Raw genomic sequence first — 21,954 nt, forward strand, 5'->3', positions numbered from 1 at the left:
TAAAAGACTCAATAACGCAGGCGCAATATCCCCGTCTGTTCTTCATCTCAAATGTCACTTGTCTTATAAATTTTATATGAACATCCGTAAAATACTTTGTCGTTGTCTCGCCGTCGTGCCGTCCGGCCTCTCTGGGGGACTGCCCGTGCTCTTCTTTCATATCATTTGTGCTGTTGTTGTTTGTCGCTGCCGATTCTGCCGTTGTTATTATTTCTAAGTGACGTGGACGACCACGGACGTACGTACCCGGGGATATTGGAACGACGCTGGGGAGCCCGAAAAAGCTTGACGCTCGGCCGGCGACTCTTGACTCCGTGACGCAGTCACGCCCCGCGCCGAATCAAATCACGTTTTCAATTGCCTCAGAACAACTTCAGCGTTGATTATCAGCCACTCGTGCGGCATGAGACGGCGGGGCAACACTCTAAAAGCAGTTGGAAATGTTCATCTTGAGAGTCAGTGATTAAAATTTGACCCTCTGACTGAGGGGTGTGGCCAGTGGGCTGTGTGTGTACTCATTAGAACCCAGCCTCCATTAAACAGAGCTTGGGGGGCTTTTTAAAATTCGACGTCCTGATGAGTAAACATATCTTGCCGTGTGAAACACAAACACGCCTTAACATGTTATACAGGAGGAATTTCTATTCGGAGGTTCACTCTAAAGTCATTTGCAAAGCTTTAATTGGGGAACTGAAGATGGGGGGGGGGGGAAGGGGATTCAGGATGCTCGGAGGGCTCGACGTCGGAGGGGGGGAGCGAGGAAAAGGACTACCAGGTGTGGGCCCTCCACCTCAGCTGACAGAAGCTGCTTTTCCCCTCCAATAACCCAAAGCATTGCAATGGCGCCTTCAGAGGTCGAGCCAAAAGACATTTCAAGTGTGCACTTCAAAAGACGCTGTGGATTATATTCGCATACGGCTCGTGTCCCGGGGGAGACCATCGCGGGGAACTGAACTGCCGAGCCGCTCGTGGCCACCGAGGGTGTGCGCTGTGTTAGTTTGTCTAAACCCGTTTCGTTCACCACACTTGCAGTTTGGCTCTTGGGGGCGTTTGAACCAGTCTGCATGGATTTTTTGATACTTTTTTCTTACTCCGATTCTGGTCGGAGTGTTTTTTTTTTCTTTCTGTGGCGTACCGTACAATTCTCCGAAACCGGGTTGGAATGTTATTTGTTATGTTAGTTTGCGTCACGAGAGCAAGATCAAGGCGCCTGATGATTGTCAGCTGGCAAATGGAGGCAGGCAAAACAGACACACCTGCAACTGTGGCTTCCATTACGGACAGAGCTGAAAACACTAGGACACACTAACAGAACTGGCCTGCTATCATAATGACATCCCCATGACTTTAAAAAGCCCAGTGACTCCCCTGCCTCTTTTACAGTATATCTGTGGATTGGGGCAATAAGGTTCTTCCCACAAAGAGACCTCAGGAAGGATTTAGGAGCGTTTTAACAGAGAGGAGCAGTAACAGGATTTGTAAGTTGTCCTGGAGGTTTTGCCCTAAAGCTGTAGGAAGTGATTAACCCGGGTCTTTCCAATCCGAGGTGGGAAGGAAAGAGTTGCTTTTTTGCATTTCAATTGAGCCAACAGCACAGGGACCACAGCGGAGAGACACATATTTTATACGACAGCTCCTATAATCATGGGTAAACAAAGAGCGGCATTGTGGGACTTAAGACCTCCTCTTAAAACCAGGGGTGCGGGGGGTGAGCTGACCTGAGCAGAGCCACAAGGCTTCACCGCATGGGGCTGACGGTGTTGGGGGGCGGGGTGGGGTTGGGGGGGTGTTGGGGGATGTGGAGGTCGGACTCCCACCAGATGAGGAGTGACACCGGGGTTCAAGGGTTAATTCGTGGAACAGGCGAATTTGCATACAAATGAAAAAATGACAGAATTTTTCTGTTCTCCACCAAACTTTCAATGTCGCCCACATCAAGAAGCCCCATCAACGCTCCGTGTGACCGTTTAAAAGAATATTCATGACTTCTGAAGCCAGACCACCTTGTTTGCTATTAATCTGCACTGCAGGTCAACGACTTAATTTGCTCAACTTTATCAGTGGTGCCATTCACTTTTTTCGTCCTCTCCTCCATTCGTTCTCTTTGTAGCTTTTTTTCTAATAGCGCGTTCATGTTGCCTTCCCTCATATGGAGTGGATAAGCTTTTAAAACACAACAAAGGCACAGCAACTCTTGTTCTGTGAAACAGTTTTGAAGACATAAATGAATTACTTGAGACGGGAATATATCCGGGCCTCTAAGATTGCTCCTTCTTTCCTCTTCGCCCTCAGCGCCCAACAACTTCTGGAGAGATTTCCTCTGAAATCGTTTTTCCTCCTCGGCTCTTGTCTTGATTGGATTGATTGTTTTTCTAATCCAAGGAAAATTACTTGCAAAAAGGGTCACATAATCATGGCTAAAGTGTGACGGTTAGAGTGAAGTATATTCTTTTTCTTTTTCCATATTCATAGTATGTTGAGTGTGTGTGTGTATGAATATGAGAGAGAGAGAGAGAGAGAGAGAGAGAGAGAGAATATACCTACCCTGCTCCATCTGTTGTAATTCGTACCAATCCATGGTCCTCATGTGTCTGATACTGTAAGAACAAACTACGCTTGGATAGGACACCAAATCCACATACCGCATCGCAGTACTTCCTGTCTCACTCGAACCCCCGCGTCCCGCCCTGGAATGAGAGCGGCCGGCGATTTAAGGGTTAATACGAGGCGAGGGTGGGGTGGAATTGTGGGATTCCGATGTTGAACTACAAACCCGGTCCCCCCTTGAAAAACGTTCTGTTCGCTCGCACGCAGACCACAACTGCAATATCAGAAAACATTCCTGGAGATCCTCGGCGGCACACAAAAGACCCGATTGAGAGCGTCTCTTTTCTTGTTCATGTACAGTATCTCCACGATGCCGTCCTCACGGCGAGCCCTCAGGATCTAAGAAAAAGAAGAACGCTTTTCAGCTGCACTGACAGTCCAACGAAGGAATGGACACTGTTTTCTAAGGATTCACATGAATTCAATCAAACTTTCTTATTTGAAAGGGTCAAACTGATTCATGCACTGTTTAGATAATCTAGTCCTTACTCTATTTACACTTTACGGATATGGTATATAGCAGATACTTGAGCGCTAACACTATTACAGATGGGAACTGATTATGATGTTGGCGACGAACAAGAGCGTTGATCCACGTCCGGTGGATGTCTTCAGAACACCGTGTAGGAAACAGAACTAAAAGCCGAGAAGACCCGACTTCATTAAGCCCACTCATATCCGTTTTTAAAGAGAACTTGAAGGGGCTGGAGTGAGAGAGACCGTCGGAGAGAGATGGGCTGGGTTTCTATAAGGCATAGGAAGACGAGGGGAAAAAAAAAAAAAAAAATCTTGTGAGCCATTGTTTGGATCTTTATGCAAAAGAAAAAAAACCCTCTTTGTGATTCAAACTCTTGATCCCCCATAGGCAAAGGAGAGCGCAGTATTGATCGTTAACTGAAAGGAGAGGGTTCTTTCATCAGTATCCTCACCTTGCCTGGCTTTGAGGAGCTCCTACCAGGAGCAGAGCACCCTCGCCTGGCTCCCAGCCAGAGATTACGGGGGGGGGGAGAACCTATACGACCTGATGAGACATAGGTACGGGGCAGAACCAGAGAGGGTGTAATTAGTGGTGATCAAAGACAGGACTTTATCCCCAAAACAAACCTACACATTTGAATGTGGTTAGAGGGAGAGAGGGCGGGGGAGGGGGGCAGGGGGGTGGGGGGGATGAGAAAGTTTAAGGTCTTGAACTTCTTGAAGACGTAGTACTTTTTAATGATATGCAGGCCTTTTGATATGCAGGCCGCTCTCTCTCACACACCACTTTCTTGTGTGTGTGTGTGTGTGTGTGTGTGTGTGTCCGTGAATGTGTGAGAGAATGTGTGTGTGTGTGAGTGTGTATATGAGAGAGAATGAGTGTGTGTGTGTGTGAGAGAGAGAGAGTGAGAGAGAGAGAGAGTGTGTATATAAAAGAGAGAATGTGTGTGTGTGTATGATAGAGATAATGTGTGTGTGTGAGAGAGAAAGAGAGACAGAGAGAGACATTTATGAGAAAGAGAGAGAGAGACAGAGATAGAGAGAGAGAGAGATTCAGATACAGTGTGTACCCTTCCTTCTCCCACGTGCAGGGAAGCCGAGGCGGTGGTTATCTGACTGGTGAGATCTGTGTTGACATATGATACGCGTGTCCATTCTTGATGATGAAGCTAGACCATGGCGGCCATAACTGACACACTCTGCTCTTCAAGTCCGACCTCCTTTTGATAGAGTTAACCCCAACGTTGACCTTGGAAGACTCGTCTGGTACTCGCCTCCAATCCATCGCCTGCTGTTTCGATGCTGTGGCTGTCTGCTAGCCTCGTGAGACCATCCGGATCTCGCAGGCTCACATTCTGTTTCACTCCGCAGATCAGTCTGGAAAAGATCCATAGAGATCCACTTGGGCCCGGTCAAAAAATAATTTGCTTGCCATTGCTGGGCGGGTTTAGGTGTGATGACAGGAGCAGTTGAAGTTTAGCGCGTGATAGACGGTGATAGACAGATGGTTCATCCAATCACCTGCCAAGCATTTTTGAAAGTGCCTTCCCTTTTCCAAACAGTTTCCAATGGAGAGTTCCCAGATGGTTGTGCAAAGCAGGTTAGCGGTCTGCTGCTATATTTGTAATGCACTCCACTCCATGAATGGTCTACTTCATCGAGACTGTGCCTGCAGTGACCCACAGTCAACTTCCTGTTTGCGTGCCAATCGCATCTCTGTGGCAACTCTTGACAACCTTCTACTCCAACAGTACAACCAACTACTTCCTAGAGAAGAACTGAGAGAGAGGCCCCAAGGTCAAATTCAATTGTGTCAATGGGGGCGGCCATCTTGCCTTTTAACCCATTCCTGCACCTATCTGCACAGGTAAGTTCTACAGAGAACCAGTCCAGCAGGGGGTAGACTAACGCCTAATAAGTCTTCCACTGGGCCAAACAATATCAAATAAATCAAATGCTAAGGTAATCAAATGTCGACATTAAAAATGTCACAACTCAAATCATAATAAATATTATTAAACCCATTTCAGGTCTTATGGCCCCAACAGTTGTCATGTCAATTAACGTTTGTTATCAATTAGGTCATCGAATGTATTATCCAATAGGTGCTTAGAATCCAATCTGATTCTAACTTTTCCCATCATGAACATCAGAGTCAGAACCTCAGTCACATCCATGAGAGTAAAACCTAGTGGGTTTGATGAGCAGGGGGAGGTCCTCGACTGCCTGGGACAAATATGTCACATTTCATCTCAATAAGTGCCAAATGTCGACAAAAGTTAACACATATGTCGGAATTTAGCAACCGTGAATATTATTAGAAAGTCGATTGAACTTTAAACCGAATCTCTCCACCCCTAGCATCCAATAGCGCTCAGTTCCGCACACCACCTAAAGACCCGATACCCAGAACACTTTTAAATTAATGTCTTATAAAAGTCTATATTACCATGAGATATTTTTTTTTAGATCAAGTTAACTTTTTTTTTCTTCCCAGACACCCCATATTTGTGCCTCATCATAACGTGAATGAAGGCAGTGACCAATTTAACAATTTTACGCCACCATGTTGCATTTTGCATCCGTTTAGCATGTGAAATGAGCCTCGTGTGTTTGGCCTCCGAGCTTCTGAAAGTTCACAGCCTCCCTTTCAAACAGAAGTTTGAATAAAACGGTGAGGGCACGCTAAGATGTCCCTGGAGTTTTGACAGTCTGATGATGATAAAAATGTGAAGAAATAGGTTGTTATTCATATTGTACCTTTGGGCTTTCCCCATGACATGTAAGTGTTTGTTTGTTGTAGTTTTATTTTATTTTTTTTGGGGGTGGGTTGATATATCCCGACCTCTTTTCTATTGATAAGTGTTGCTGTCATGAACTCTGGAACCAAGGTGTAAAATATAGCCTTCAATCCCCGATCGGCATATCTGCATAATAGATTCAGTTTTACAGGAAGCCTAGGCAGGGTGAGTCCTTTAACTGGCAGCTACCGAAAAGCGATATGTGTATCATCCCCCTCAACCCTCCCCCACCCCCATCCCCCCCCCCCCGTCCCCCGTCCCCCTCCGCCCTCAGGGATGTGAATATAATCAGACACGCAGGTGTAACGTTACTTGGGGGGCAGCATTACAGACGGGATGGGGTAGGGGGGGGTGGGGTAAGAGGGTCTCTGTTTGCGTTGTCTTTGTGTATTAAGCATTCCCTTGTCCAAAAAAAAAAGAAAGCCTTGACCTAAATATGGCTGAAAGACACAACATGTGACCTGCTTAGTGCCCCTTGTCGTGGCCTGGAGCCATGGCAGGGTCCCTGTTAGTGGGAGAGGCTGCAGATGCTACCAGATGGCCGACATATTGTTTAGAGATGACCCATGTGTAATTGCACAAAGTTCAATACACCCAGGTCTGGGATTTTAATTGCATTGACCACCTCACTTGGCTGTAGAGCGCGCGCTGGTTGGATTTAAGGTGGACTTCAGAATTGTCCTTAGAGTAATTAAAACACACTACGGAAAATGTATTGGATGAACATTTAAAAAAATAAGAATTTCAGAGCATGAGTTTCAATCTGGGGGCGATTCGGAAAATATAAATCATTATTCTGTTTAGCACACATAAGTAATGTATCTGTACACTATTCAAGACATAGAGCAAATTATAACTATATTTCAACCCACCCCGCCGCCCGACACACACACACACACACACACACACACACACACGCAAATGTGTCCGATGGCTATGAAAAGCTGTCTGTACTCATTTGTAGTATCCAGCCCCGGGATAAATGAGATCACTCAAATCTTGCTCGTCCCTGCAGCGATCAGCACTAGCAACGCTCAGGTAGCGCTCGGGGCCTTGTACAGGCAGCCATGCGACACACACACACACACACGCACGCACACACACACACACACACACACACACACACACACACACACGGCTCATCATACTGTAGGCCTCTCCGCTGCACATTAGAAAGAGGAGGAGAATAAAAGACTGGAGGATTGAATGGAAGGACCAGGGCACATAAACACCAACAGACACGCACACACACACACACACACACACACACACAAAAGCACAGGCACTTACAGTACACACAAACACACACACACAGACACACACACACACACACACACACAAACGCACAGGCACTCGCTCACACAAACACAAACACAAATGCACAGGCACTCACACACACACACACACACACACACACACACGCATACGCACGGATACTCACACGCACACACACACACACACTGAAAGGTGTTCCACCTTAAATTCTAAAGGTATTCGCCTCACTGATGTCAAGTCGCTCAAATTTATCTGTAGACGCTCAATTCATATTGATCATAACTCGGCCTTCAGTAGTCTGACGCTGGTAATATGATCAATAGGAGTGGTTGCTGAGGCATGGTCACCGGTGTCCATGAGGCAGACAGCTGTCCTGCACACAGAGAAATGGACCAAATGAAGAGGTTTTTTTTAGATGGAAACGATCTTATATGACAAATGTCAAACGGACATATGGATTGATAAAAGGTAGACAGAGTGATTTGATGTTATCTCTTGAAAATGCATGGTTTGAGTGAGTCATAATTCCCAATGGACAAGATGGAAGCAGAAAAATAACATTTAATTTGGTCAGTTGTGATCATTTTGTGGATAAAAGCAACGGGGATTTTTCTCAATATTTTCTGCAGGCACAAAAGGCACTAATCATTAATAAAAGAACAAAAGTTTTGATATCACGTTGGTGATTGTATTGCTTGGACCTACTTGTCATTCGAACATCTGAACTGATATTATTTCAGACCTCAATTACTAATGAAATTCAATTTACATTACATGGCAGTTATTTAGCAGACACTTTTATCCAAAGCTACTTACACAATTGCACCTAGTCAGTGTACTACGTACTACTACTCGCCAGAACTCAATTCTTAACAAGTGTCAAAGAGAGTATTCTAGTGCTAAAGGCGACGTGTTGGAGAAAAGAGCAACAAGATACAGATCCAAATAAAATAGGTGCTCAAATGAGCCCTGACCCAGATAGCAAGCGGATCTGGGCCATATACAGGCCAGATCTGGCCCTTGTGGCTTAGTTCCGGCCCCCATATGGCCCAGAATCATTACACATCCGCTTGCTATCTGGGGAGTGCATCTTCTGAGAGTGAAACCCTGCTCACCAGAGGCCCCGTACCCCCTGTGAGACAGTGTGACTCTGTGGGAGTGGCTCACTGACAGGACATGGCTCCCTCTGGTACCGCCACTACGATATGACCCTCAACATGCCTTCCCAGAGAGCAAGCGGATCTGGGCCATATACAGGCCAGATCTGGGCCATATTCAGGCCGGATCTGGGCCATATACAGGCCAGATCTGACCCTTGTGGCTTATTTCCGGCCCATATATGGCCCAGATCCGCTTGCTATCTGGGATCCGTGTTGTGTAGATACTGAAATTAAACACGACTGAGCAAAAGAGACGGACAGACAGTGTGTGTGTGTGGGCGCACGTGCATGTGTGTGTGTGTGTGTGTGTGTGTGTGTGTAGCTGACAGATCTAGAGCTTGAAAGGTTTTAAGGTCAGGGCAATAAACAAACAGCACATCGATTTCATGTCACTCTCTCCATTTGCAGGAAACCTGGCTTTCAGAAGTGCTCACCTTCTTTATCATAGACCTGTTATGTGCATCCCCTGCTCTTGTTAAAACGCTCCCTCACAAAGGGACCGTTCTAATTAATAGCTCTGCCTAGACAAGACAGGGGGTGGGGGTAGGGGGGTATCCAAGTCAGGCCAATAGTAGATATTGGTCAGATCCGTTTATGGGGGGAAGGGCGGGGGGGGGTGTAAAGATGAGCAGCTTTGGGGCCTGGCTGATCAAAGCTGACTGCTTCTTATGAGTGAGCAGAGTGAGCACTATAAGATCCCTCGTCCGCCCTCCCGCTCTGAACCCTGGGAAATTTTTATTTGGTCTTTTCAAGTGATGAATCTCAGGCTATAACCCCGGACATTCTTTTAATGTATTTTATTTTATGATCATAACGGCACATAGCTCTCCCCCCACCCCACTCCCCCCCCCCCCCCCCTCCCCCACTCAACTCGACAAAAGTGGAAACACGTTTTTGTGTGTGTGTGTGTGTTTCTAATCCCTCCTCGCTTTAATTGTCCTCTCTTAACAGTGAAGCGAGTCCAGGCAGTGTGAGAGATGAAACTGGTGTTGGGTTGTGTGCCAGTCAGAGTGACACGGGGCTTTTACAAGCGGGAAAAGTTGAACCGATATTTACTATAAACCCCGCCCACTTGTCATTAAAACACAGGGTCAGGGTGTGTGTGTGTGTGTGTGGGGGGGGGCGTTCTTTAACTTTGTAAATGAAATTGTTGTCATATCTCACCATTGTGAAGTTCCTTGTGTTCCATATTCTGTGTTGCGTGTTCTGAAACAACTTCTCCAGTCTTCCAGATATCTTTGGGCTGAGATCGATATGAACATGGATTGACCTAAATACCGCAGGGGTTGTCGTGGAAGAGGCGATCGACACCGTCTTATCTGATCACAGCGCACTCTGCCTCGGTCAGCCACGTCGAACACTACCCCGTCGAACACTACAGCTCAGAGGTGCGCCGCGGCCCGCAGTGACACAGCGTACAACATGGACGCCGCCTCATCGTGCAGACCGGTTATGGAATAAAGAGAAGAGCAGAAGGTTTTTGTGTGCGTTTTTCGTACCGACTTCCCATGAAGTGTTGGCCTAGTTTTGCCATTGAAACACAATGATAGGTGCCAGGATTAGAAACGCTGGGTATTGATTCCAGTCTTTTTTGTCTTTTTTACTGTGTCCATATGGGAGTCAGTCAATATGTTTGGGCTTTGATTCCTTTGTGCCGGTGTAAATGTGGAGCGAAAAAAATAATGTCCAATGTCCTCAAGTGACTCTGCCATATGTCGTCAATGTGGTGTCAGTCCACTGTGAGTGCTGCCTGTCAGTGCTTGGACTGGCGACATGGAAATACGTATGTTTTATTTCAGAAGACCCGTGTATAAATACTGCATTTGTGTATATATATATATATGTGGTTTTTAAAATAATACTTTACGTATTGGAGCAATGGAAATATCATGTTAGTGTTTCCAGGAGTGAAAGTGGACACAATTAAATGACTAACAGACTTACTTTTCCTTCTTTTTGAAGTATAAGGGATGCAGACTGACTGCCTTAAATTTGAGTTAACTGAAGGCAACTTTTGATACCAACACATATCGACCATCTATCACGAAACATTCCCCGGCATCCTATCAAACAGAACCCTGTAAATAAACACCGAATGCATTTATGATCACGCCTACATGAAACTGTCTAGTGATTTCTCATGCAAATGATGATCCATGTGAAACTGACATTTCCAACCACATGATGATGTTCTGTGGTGTTGTGATGGAATGCTTCATGCCTAATGCCACGCTGCTCACGCTGCAGGATTTCTGGGCCGATTTATCCCAGATCCACCCCTCCAGACAATCGGAGGAGGAATCTGGTCTGGAACGTTGGTCGGTACCGATGTTCGGCCCGGATTATCTTCTAACGTGAGGGGTTTACAGATCCAGTGTTACACATCCAACTTCCCAATCGGCTCATAGACCTATCGAAGCAGCCCCGATAATATCAAACATTTGATATTTTGATTATTACAGCACTACTTTACAAGCGAGGGAGGGCTTTGTTGCTCCCTCTGGCACGATAATATCCCGTAGTGTCATGAGCTGGTAATTTTCAAATCTTGTAGTGTGTGCTTGTTTGAGATTCGCTTGAACTGTTGAGATTTTCCTTATGTGCGTGATGCAACCGGATTTTCGAAATCGGTTAGGATTTTAAAGGTCCTGTAGTGCGAGCCGGGCATAAGGGATTATCCAGTGTCCTTTCCTCCCATAGGCCAAGGGAAGCCTGGCATACCCACAAAATAAAAAATAGTTCCTTTGTTTCAGACTTTAAAAATAACAACTTAACTGCATGGTATTACGCCAGCAGAGTCATCTATGGGTTATTACATCTGGCCTCAGGGACTGCAGTTGAAATTTAGCTTTTTTGCTAAGACTGACACATTTACCCCTGTGGTTGATTAATGTGTATTGTCCATGTTCAAATAAATAAATAAAATGAAATGAAATGAAATCTCGATTTCAATGTTGTCAACGCTTATGATCGCCCCCTCTGGCCTCATGAAAATAAGCTGTGCCATGTGCTACTCAACCTACTTCCGTAAACCAGATCCAAGCTGGCTTACAATACCCCCACCCACCCCCCCAAAAAAAGTTTTAGAAATGCAACACAGAGAGCTATCTTGGGGGAGGTGGAGGAGGGGGGGGGGGGGGGCATTGTTTCGATCCCTGTTTGGGGCGAGTTCACTACCTCTCCCCGTTCGCTACAAACCCTCTAAAAAGGTTCCATAGAGAACCCCAAGGCTCTGTTTAGAAGCCTTTTCAGAACGGTAAGGAACCCTTAATGGTTCTTTCTAACTCTAAATTGGTGATACAGTATATGGAACCTGTTCTTCATATAGGTTCTTCTGTTACAGAGGGTTCTATACAGCATCCTTCTGTTTTCTGAGCGTATTTATTCCTGTTATTGGGTACCAGGGTTACCGGACAGACCACACATTACGATGGTGTTTGTGGACATGGAACCACTTGGTCAGGGCCTTCATCCTTCTGTACTGAGCAATGAGAGTTTTTATTATATATATATATATATACCTGTATCGTGTACATACATTATAATAAACATCCTTGAGCATTTCCAACCTGTTCTCTGTACTCAGCGTCTCATCTCAGTCCCATATACAGCCTCTCACACCCCAGATTGAGCCCTCCAATATCCCCCTACAGCACTATGGAGCTAGATTACTGCCAGGGCCCTTTCAATACACTTAACAATGAGGCCCACAACTCAAGGGCACTTATTCTGCCCGCTCATATTAATTAGAAACTGTGTTTTATGTTGGGAATATCTAATAATCAATTACGTACCAGATTGTTTTGCCTTGTATTTGCTTAAAATGTCAAGTTGACTTACCCCATATCCTGATATCAGAATTTTCCATTAATTTGTTTATTTATTTGTCTGTCTATTTATATATATTCATTATTTAATGGATTTAAAATCCACTGGAGGATCCCAAGCAATGAAACTTTTAAAACATGTTTCATTACATGAAAAATATTTACATTGAAGCCGGCCATCATCTCAGAAGATCCTCAAATGTAGGTTAGAATTGCAAAGTTAATATGCAAATGGTCTTATCGGCTGGGATCCACAAACAAGTACCACCCTGATTGATTTAATAAACTGCTTTTATCTTTCAAAGCGCTAATCAGGCAAGATGTTCCGTGCTCTGAATGTTGCCGTTATGTGGAGCTTAACATGAGCAGTAGACCAAAGAATCGTTTCTTCATCACTGAACCCTGTTCCCCTTTTGGTTTTAATGTTTTGGTTGCAAGGCACAACAGTTTTATTCAAGAACACAGAAATAGCCTGATTTAAATCAAACGGAAGTTTACGAATAAAGGTCAGAAGGTTAGAGGTCGTTGCCGTGACCTCCTGGTTCTTAGTCAGCAGTACCCTCCGATGCTGGAAATGCTTCCTGTGACACGGAAGCGATGACGTTTCCCTCTCCAACGATCGGGCCGGCAGACTGGCGGTAGATCTGCAGAGAGGGGAAAAAAAGCTACAACAAGGTTGGAAGGCTGCAGATCACCCCAGAAGGAACGTGGTTTGTGGGACGGGTGGTTTGGTGTCGTGCCGGGGGAGAGGGCAAGCTCCTGCTATGCTACAGGGGCTTTAAGAGTTCACACCGCGAAGGGACATATTGGCAAAACGCATGCCAGGGAAAGAATAAAGGAATCCCCCTCCGGACAAGGGAATCACAACATGCGATATTGGCACGCCAAGGCCCCAAATACAAAAGCTTGAATTTTCTACATCTCCCTCTCACTTCATACTGTAGCCATCGGTGATATGAGTTTTGATCTTATCCGGTTGGACACTTCTAGTTTTTTTTTTTCCCCCCTCTCTTCCCTCCCAAAGCAATCTGAATAATTTTCAACTGCATATTTTAATTCTCAAATCTATCTTTGATGTCTTATTTGAGTGATTATTTCTCTCTCCTCACAAACAACCGATATGCACCGACTTGTCAACCACTCGTAGCACTTTTGCGCACGGTAGGGACTTTTTTTTAAAGGGATCAAAGAAAAATCCCTTATGCATAACTTCAAGCAAACACGAACTGAGATAAAAAGAAAAGAAGAGTGAACTAAAAACATTGTTAAGATGGTGTCTTATTTAATCAAAGTATCTTATGGGAAGTCGAACTAACCGATGGCACTATATTAATATACAGTAGTTGTTAACTTTTTGATTTTACCCAAGTGACAAGTCACAAACAGTATAACCTGAGCAATTAAAGAAGAGAAACTGCTATGCCCGCAGAAAATACGACATTGACTACAGCAACTAATTATTGACTGGCCTCTGGCTCCAAGCACAAGTCTTCATTATTCTTTTTCCTGTGGTAATTTGTTTGTGTGTGACATTCATCATATATTGGTGGTAACCTTTAATTCATCTGCTGTTCGCACTTTTGTCTGCTGAAGTAAAAGGCCTACCCCTCATGATACTACAGAACCAGACAGTGTAAATTGGCAACCTGATCCATCTGCTTTTTTCTCTCTCTCTCTCTTTCTCTCTCTCTCTCTCTCTTTTTTCTTTAAATGGCTCCATCACACTGTGCCAGTAACAAAGAAGATTTCCCTAATACATTTAGATTGCTGATAACGCCGGCATTTCCGAGTTTATTGGACTCATCTACACAAAAACAAATGCGTCGCAACTACTGATAGAAAGAGAGAGAGTGATGTTGGGAATGTGGTCCACCGCCTCCCTCTGCCGCACTTCAGCGTGGGCGCTCTCTGGAGTGACGCATGCCCGTGTCCTCAGTGGTCTGTTCAACATGTTAATGTCTAGCGGAGAGATCAAAGGGGTGGGTGGGGGGGGGGGGGGGGTTGGTGTCCTGATGGTAATTCCTATGTAAAAGGACGATAACAGAGGGATGGGCTTGGGTCAGAACCCCCCCAGCAGAATACAGGGTTCTCCTCGTTGACCTGCAGCAGAATCTTAGAGCTCGTTAAGATCCCTGGTCCCAGCTCACACTGTGATACTGTAGGTAGCAGAGAAGGCTCGTTCATTGAGGTAGAGGAGGACAGTCCTCCTCAGTTTTTGGAGAGAACAGAACTGAAAGACCCCCCCCCCCCAAAAAAATGGGCCAAGAGTCGCAGACTTTTAGATCGCTAATGTTTTTAGCATAAGTCAGTGGAGTTTAACACAGCGAAAATTAGCATCGTAATTAGCAGATATTTTCTGACTGGGAGTGAGAGATGAAATGAAAATATTTTCTGTTGCTGTAGCTAGCAACTTTATTAAAAACTATTTAAAAAGACTTTAGTAGGCAGGCATTGCAGGTAACGCAGGTAGGACAGCTAGGGCAGGGAGGTAGGTAGGTAGTTAGGGCAGGTAGGGGGGGGCAGGTAGGTAGTTAGGGCACGTAAGCAGGGCAGGTAGGAGAGGGAGGCAGGTAGGTAGTTAGGGCAGGTAGGGGGGGGCAGGTAGGTAGTTAGAGCAGGTAGGGGAGGGAGGCAGGTAGGAGAGGGGGCAGGTAAGTAAGTAGAGCAGGTAGGAGAGGGGGCAGGTAGGTAGTTAGGGCAGGTAGGGGGGGGCAGGTAGGTAGTTAGGGCAGGTAGGGGGGGGCAGGTAGGTAGTTAGGGCAGGTAAGCAGGGCAGGTAGGAGAGGGAGGCAGGTAGGGGGGGGCAGGTAGGTAGTTAGAGCAGGTAGGGGAGGGAGGCAGGTAGGAAAGGGGGCAGGTAAGTAAGTAGAGCAGGTAGGAGAGGGGGCAGGTAGGTAGTTAGGGCAGGTAGGGGGTGGGCAGGTAAGCAGGGCAGGTAAGCAGGGCAGGTAGGAGGGAGGCAGGTAGGTAGTTAGGGCAGGTAAGCAGGGCAGGTAGAGCAGGTAGGAGAGGGGGCAGGTAGGTAGTTAGGGCAGGTAGAGCAGGTAGGGGAGGAGGGCAGGTAGGTAGTTAGGGCAGGTAGAGCAGGTAGGGGAGGGGGGCAGGTAGGCAGACACGAACCAGGAAGTGCAACTAAACCCAGCAGGGAGCTGTGACAGAGTGACTCAGCACTTTGAGATGGTCTCAGAACTGGGAGTATAATACTACAGAGTGTTAGAGAGCGTAGCTGACGAGGAAGTACGATCATGGCGATGAGCGGATGGCAGGCCGGGGTTTAACACCGCTCAGTGAACCGCAGGGGGGCAGACAGAACAGGTGGAGTGATGACGCAATCTGGAGAGCTCTGGAGCCTGAAGCCACACACACACACACACACACACAGACACACACACACACACACACACACACACACACACACACACACACACACACACACACACACACACACACACAGACACAGTTTTATAACCGTGACAAACTTTCCGACAATAATGATGCAATCCCAGAGTCAACTCCATCCTCGAGTACAGACAAAATGGAGAGTTTAAAATGGAGGTGTGCACTATATGTGGTGTATGAAAATCCAATGCAAATAAGCTTTCGCCCCCGTGGTACTTGAACTGTTTTCCCTTTGATAACCCAATTATTGTCTCAAGAGCTATGTCAATTGCTCCAGCGATCTCTTCTTGTACAAATCACTCCCCGTAACCTCGAGCGTTTTCGATTTGATTCTGCCATTTTTTGACAGTTCAAAGCAATCAGAGGAGGCCTCGCAAGGATGGGGATTGATTTTGTGTTCTCGCTTATCATGCTAATTCCCCCCCGAAAATCAGCCTTTTCATCCCCCTCCTCTCTGCCTGATTACTGCACTTGGAGAAGGCCCCGAACTGCGCAAACCCCCCCCTCCCCTCCTTCTGCCTCTTGTCATTTCCGCCCCCCCGCCGCCCCCGCCCCCAGCCTCCAGACCCCACCCCGTGTCCCCATCCTCCCTCCGTGGCTCTCTGTTTCCGGTCCCCGGCCTGGCCTCGAACCCCGCACCGTCATCGGATCAGCTCGCGTCGGTTAATTCGTTTTCCATTACGGGGCCATGACGCGCCGATGACATTAGCTGGGCATTGTGGGTAGGCAGGATGCGCTGGTGTAGGGATAGCCAGGAATGACAATATAAAAGGTGTTTTTGTGTGTTTGTTCTCTTTGGAATGATCCAGCGTATTGTTGTATATGTTCTCTGACTCTCTGAAAAGTACCGCTTTAATTGGATGTGACCTAGAGATGCCGAGCTCTTCGATAAAGTCACATGACATGTTCTGTGTTCATTATTAAACCTCTCTCTCCCTCCCTCTCTCCCTCCCTCTCTCTGTCATCTAAGGCATTATGAGCAGTTTTATTTCTGGCACTGTGTCATTAATTATGTCTTTGATGGTGGTTTGTTTGTTATAAACTAGTGTCCAGTGTTCCTCCTCGCCCGTTTGACATGCTGTATGAGAACCTGATCACAATAGCAGGAGCTCACTCAGGGCGCCAGGCCAAGGAAATCACTTGGAAAGCATTTTTATGCAGGCAAATTGTCATTTATATGTATATGTAGCACAGCACCTTTTTACACCTATATGGAGATGTGTACTCCTGTCTAGTTTACACCCTCATAACAGTCCATTTGTGAGCTTTAATAGATAAACAAACAAATAAACAAATGAATGAATGAATAAATGAATGATTTGGAGAATTCGACATCTCCACAAACATTATCCTGAATTAAACAATTACAAATGCAGATTTTTGGTTTGAATAATGAATCCCCAGGGACAGTCTTTGAGGTTTCAGGCTTAATTAAACTTAACAACCCATTGTGATGAAAATACTTACTGTTGTGTACTCCAACCTCTCTGTAAATATTTAACATTCCTAATCAACTCATTAATCCCATCATAAATTGCGAAAAACAAAATAGTTTAATTGCTGATAAATTAACGATAACATAATTATCTCTTAATACTGTAGAACCTCGCTGTGTTTGGTTTACGACAAACGAGGAGCCCTCTTCTTTCTCGATGCAAGCGTTTCTTTCACACTGTTGTTAAGAAGTCATGCCATATTTCTGAACCCGCGCAGTCAGAGGGCTGAAGAGTATTGACCCAGAACAAACTAAATTACATTGCGGTAATGTGTGCTGACTCAGTCTTATTTGTGGCTCTTAGAATTCAGCCAATTAAACACTGAAACACAGGCCTGGTTATAACTCTCATACTGAACTTGTCCCATGTTCCATCGCAGTCCAAACACACACACACACACACACACACACTCACACACTCACACAACGAGCTCCAAAGTACCTGGTTCGTGCATGTCCCAAAACATTCTCTCTCTCACGCTCATTTGAATAGGGCACCTTTGTAGCAGTTCTAGCCGGCGCAGGCTCCACGTTCACCGCAACACGTTTTAGCCGTCATTCAGATGAGACGTAATGCCTATAATGAAAGTCTTACTGCTACCCCTCAAAGAGATTTGACATTATTTGCCTTCTCCCCTTCTGCATCCTTTAAGAGCTCCATTCAAGTGATTGGGCGCTGAAATGCATACTGACATTTGATTTTCCTCTATCATCTGAGGCATACTTACCCCCCCCCCCAACACCCCCCCCCCCCCCCCCCACACGGTAATTCATGCACCGACTCCCCTGCGGATTTGCAAAGGGCCGGCTGGACTCCGTTCCTGCCAGGGCATGTAAGCTGGTAACACTTAAGGAAACACGTTTCCCAATATCACACCATCGCAGACTTTCTGATGAGTGCTGAAGCAAGTCGTGGCTGAATTAATACCGGATCTGGGGTATTTCAAGAAAATGTAAGAAAATTGCTCTGTTGCCTGCTTGAATTATTATTATTTTTCCCTTAACCGCTGTTCTTACAGGTGATTTCAGGCACATCCCGCCCAAACAACTGGAGAGGCAATCTGGAAGGGTAAGGTGGTACGTAAATTGATTTCTACTCTTGCTTGTCGAGTCATGTTTCTTTTCTACTGCTTCCGTCGGTCGAGCTACAAAAAGTTTCTGCTAGTTTTTTGTTTTGTTTTTTTTGGACACAACAGATTGCCGTGCGCCTCGGAAACGAGGAGAACTGGTGGGCGGCTCAGATCCAAGCTGTCAATTCTAGACAAATTATCCTGATTAAAGGGGGATCAAGTCTTGCTGTAAACTCGGACCCGTCAGCCCTAATACATCGTTGGGCTGGGGGACGAGAGCCCTGTTTTCTTTTGATGTGTCGTGAGCCCATGTTTAGCGTCTTTCAATACAGTTGCAACATGTTTTCATTCCAATGAGTTCCCATGATGCACACTTTTGGCACTTTGGAAACTTTAGAAGCGCATTTCCTCCGAGGGCGCGCAAGTGCGCTATGCAATGTTGAACAAGGCAAGGAAGTCTGTTTAGTCCTTGTAGTTAATGTGTTTCTCTGTATCTTGGCTGGGATACCCACTGATGCACATATAAACATACGGTGGATACCGCAGACCACGTCATCCAGGACTGACATACCGGACCCCCAACGGAATGCGTGGCCTGACGGTTTTGGATGACGAAATGGTGACATGGCTCCTGGAGGTGTGCCCGGATATAAAGCCTGGGTGACCCCCTCACCCAGGCTCGGGGTGGTTAAAGGATAGCCCCTCGGCCCGGAGCCTGGGGGGAGAGGGCAAATAACAACTAACCCAAACGACGAAGAAGATACCGGATGATGCGAGGCTTAGTTCGATCCGACTTCAAATACAAATATACTTGAAGTTTATGTTTATATAGTTTTTGCTGTGGTGGGGTGGTGGTGTATCCTGAATACAATCTACTTCACAATGACACTAGTGGCACAACGAGGGGATATAGTTGATTGACATCCACTTAGGCGTGTGCCATTTAGTGGTGACAGTGACCTTCGTCGAGTGTCACCGTCGTCATGAAAAGGTTTTCCCCCCCGCTGTTCTGACTCATTTGATTTTGAGATGTCCGGGTCAGAAGCTGTGGAAGATCAACTTCTAACTGACGCAAAAACAATCAAAAACTGACCCGTCAAAAGAAAATATAACGATTATCTTTCTTACAAGTTAGCCTGGATCCAGACATTTTGACTCCGCCCACTCCACCCAGCTGACTGATTCTTGGTCTGGCATCGGGACATGACACAGCGGTTTCTCCGACTAAAAAAGCTATCGGTCCAATGAGCGCTGTTGGGGGGGACTAACGATTAGCCAATCAGTGCCACGGGCGAGACTAACCTGGGCTGAGTTTCCCAGAGGCAACTTACGATGAACGTAGCGCTACGATGCCTCTGGGAAACTCAGCCCTGGTCTGTAGTGCCATGGGTCTCTAGTGATTGGCTAGAAAGAATCGAAACCCCTCCCCCATGGAAATCGGTTCGAGTTGGGGGCAATGTCACAATAGAAGATGGAAATGGAGTATAACGAGTGGACAATTCTGTCTGATATCAGGGTGATATACAAGTCTGTACACGTCTATAATGTGAAGGCTTCAGGTCGGCCTTTCAGATAAACAGTTCTATATGTAAACTTCCCAGAGACAGTTCCAGTATTAAAATTAAACATATCATTAGACAAATACCTAGAGGAAATTAGTTTATTGATTCCAGGCAAGTTGCAGGTGGACACTTAATTACGAGGCATTTATTAAAGAATGTCCATGAATCTGGTTCATTCATTATTATTTAGACATAATTTATCACCTTGACGACGAGCAATTAGTGTGTTGTGTGTGTTGTATTACACTCGCTGGTGAGTGTGCATGAATGCACATCATTTTAGTGTTACCTACACACACACACACAACCAAAAAATAGATATTTCTGGAACACAAAGAATATTACAGTAGATTATGTAAGGCTGAGTTTACAGTAATACGTTTATAAAAGGTTATTCTTGGAACATTTAAAATAATCTGTTGTTCTGTGCGAATAGGCCACAGTAAACTTAACGGCATTGACAACATTCATGGTCTGACGATAGTGAACGATGAAAAGTATATTAATATACAAAAGATAAGGGGATCTTTCTTTGGAAGCTAAATCAGCTTAGAAAGGGAGAGACCAGGAAATTGGCCTCATTCCCTATGCAATCTGAGGTAAGTGGCAATTAAAACACTGATTAACGTGAACCACCACTCGAACACAACTTTATAAATCTGACAGAGCTGCACAGGGGAGAAGAGGGATAATTCAGAAATCTCCTGACCTTGTGCTTATTATCACCGTCTAATGACAGCGAGTGTTCGCCCTTGAACCCTCCCTGATAGGGAAACTCAAAGCAGTTGCTTCCCCGGCGATCACCACAAGTGAGACTGCAGTGCTGTGTTTACTTTGGACGTTCCACACCAGAAGCTACAATGTTTTTGTTGTTGTTGCTGTTGATGATGTTGTTGTTGTTGGTACTGTAAGTGTTTGTCGGTATTCTAGTTGTTGTTGTCTGTCTGTCTGATGATGGCTGTATGGCAAAATGATGAATTTCTAAAAGGACCAATAAATGTCTGTCTGTCTGTCTGTCTGATGATGGCTGTATGGCAAAATAAATAATTATTTATTAATAAATAAATTATCAATCAATCAATCAATCAATCTCAACTTGGCTGAAACGTCTTGGGCTACAACAACATCTCCGCTTCCATGTCCAGCATCCAGGAGAGTGTGATGTCATGGCTGATCAAAATACAGAACGATAGTCACAACAGACCTTTGTTCATTGCTCATGGGAAAAAATATAAATATCACCCAACAAGATTCATTACAATGATGGAATGCTATCATATACAGTAGCTCACATTTGCCTCTGCATGCTGTTAATATTCCAAGTTAGGCACAGTAAGACAGAGACTATGTCCCCTACTGTGTGGCGACCTGCAGCACACACACACACACACACACACACACACACGCACACACGCACACACACACACACACACGCACACACACAGTGGCCAGAGTAGCTACCCACTGGTGGAGTGTTCAGCTTGATCAGATAAAAGATTGATATCCCAAATAGGAGCTGACATGCATTGCTAAAGATGCCAATGGTAATTAATTAGCATCTAATTTTGACCAGAGAACAACAGGATATAGGGGCTCGGTGCTCCATGCCCGTTACCCCCTCAGGGCATCTTTTATTAGGGTCAGGATTCAGACTTCTTGAGCTGAGGGGGCCGGTTGATAAATTGAGGGGGGCACGTTGACACTCAAATGTTCACGGTACATCTCTGTCACTGTTCCTTGTGCCCCTGGCTACGACAAAATGTACTAATCTAGCTTCATAGTCCGCGTACCCCCCCCCCCCCTCCCCGTACTGGATAGCAGATCAAAGCCAGGCTCTGGACTGAAAACGCCTCGCGTAGGAATATTAAACGTCAGGTCTTTGGATATGAGTTTTGACAGATCATTCATGTTTTTGGACGGAGATCGAAGACGCACAGGAACATCACCGTGCAGCGAGCAAACTCCTCCCCTTCGATATCCGCCCCCTAACGACTCACGCCCTCATGGTTGAGTCACCATGCTTACCCGTTATCTAACGACCGAATTATAGAAACGGCTCCGTTTGAAATCAGTAACACACCCTCAAGATATACGAACGCCGACCTATAATGAGAGAAACAATAATTCAGATTCATATCAGTTTATTGCCATGGTAGATTACACATACTACGGATTTGTTTAGGTCGATGTTGCATAAAGGGGCCAACATTATCAATCAATCAATCAATCAATCAAAGCTTTATTTGTATAGCGCATTTCATACCCAGAGGCAAAACAATGC

Source organism: Borostomias antarcticus (assembly GCF_949987555.1).
Source record: "Borostomias antarcticus genome assembly, chromosome: 19".
Taxonomy (NCBI): domain Eukaryota; kingdom Metazoa; phylum Chordata; class Actinopteri; order Stomiiformes; family Stomiidae; genus Borostomias; species Borostomias antarcticus.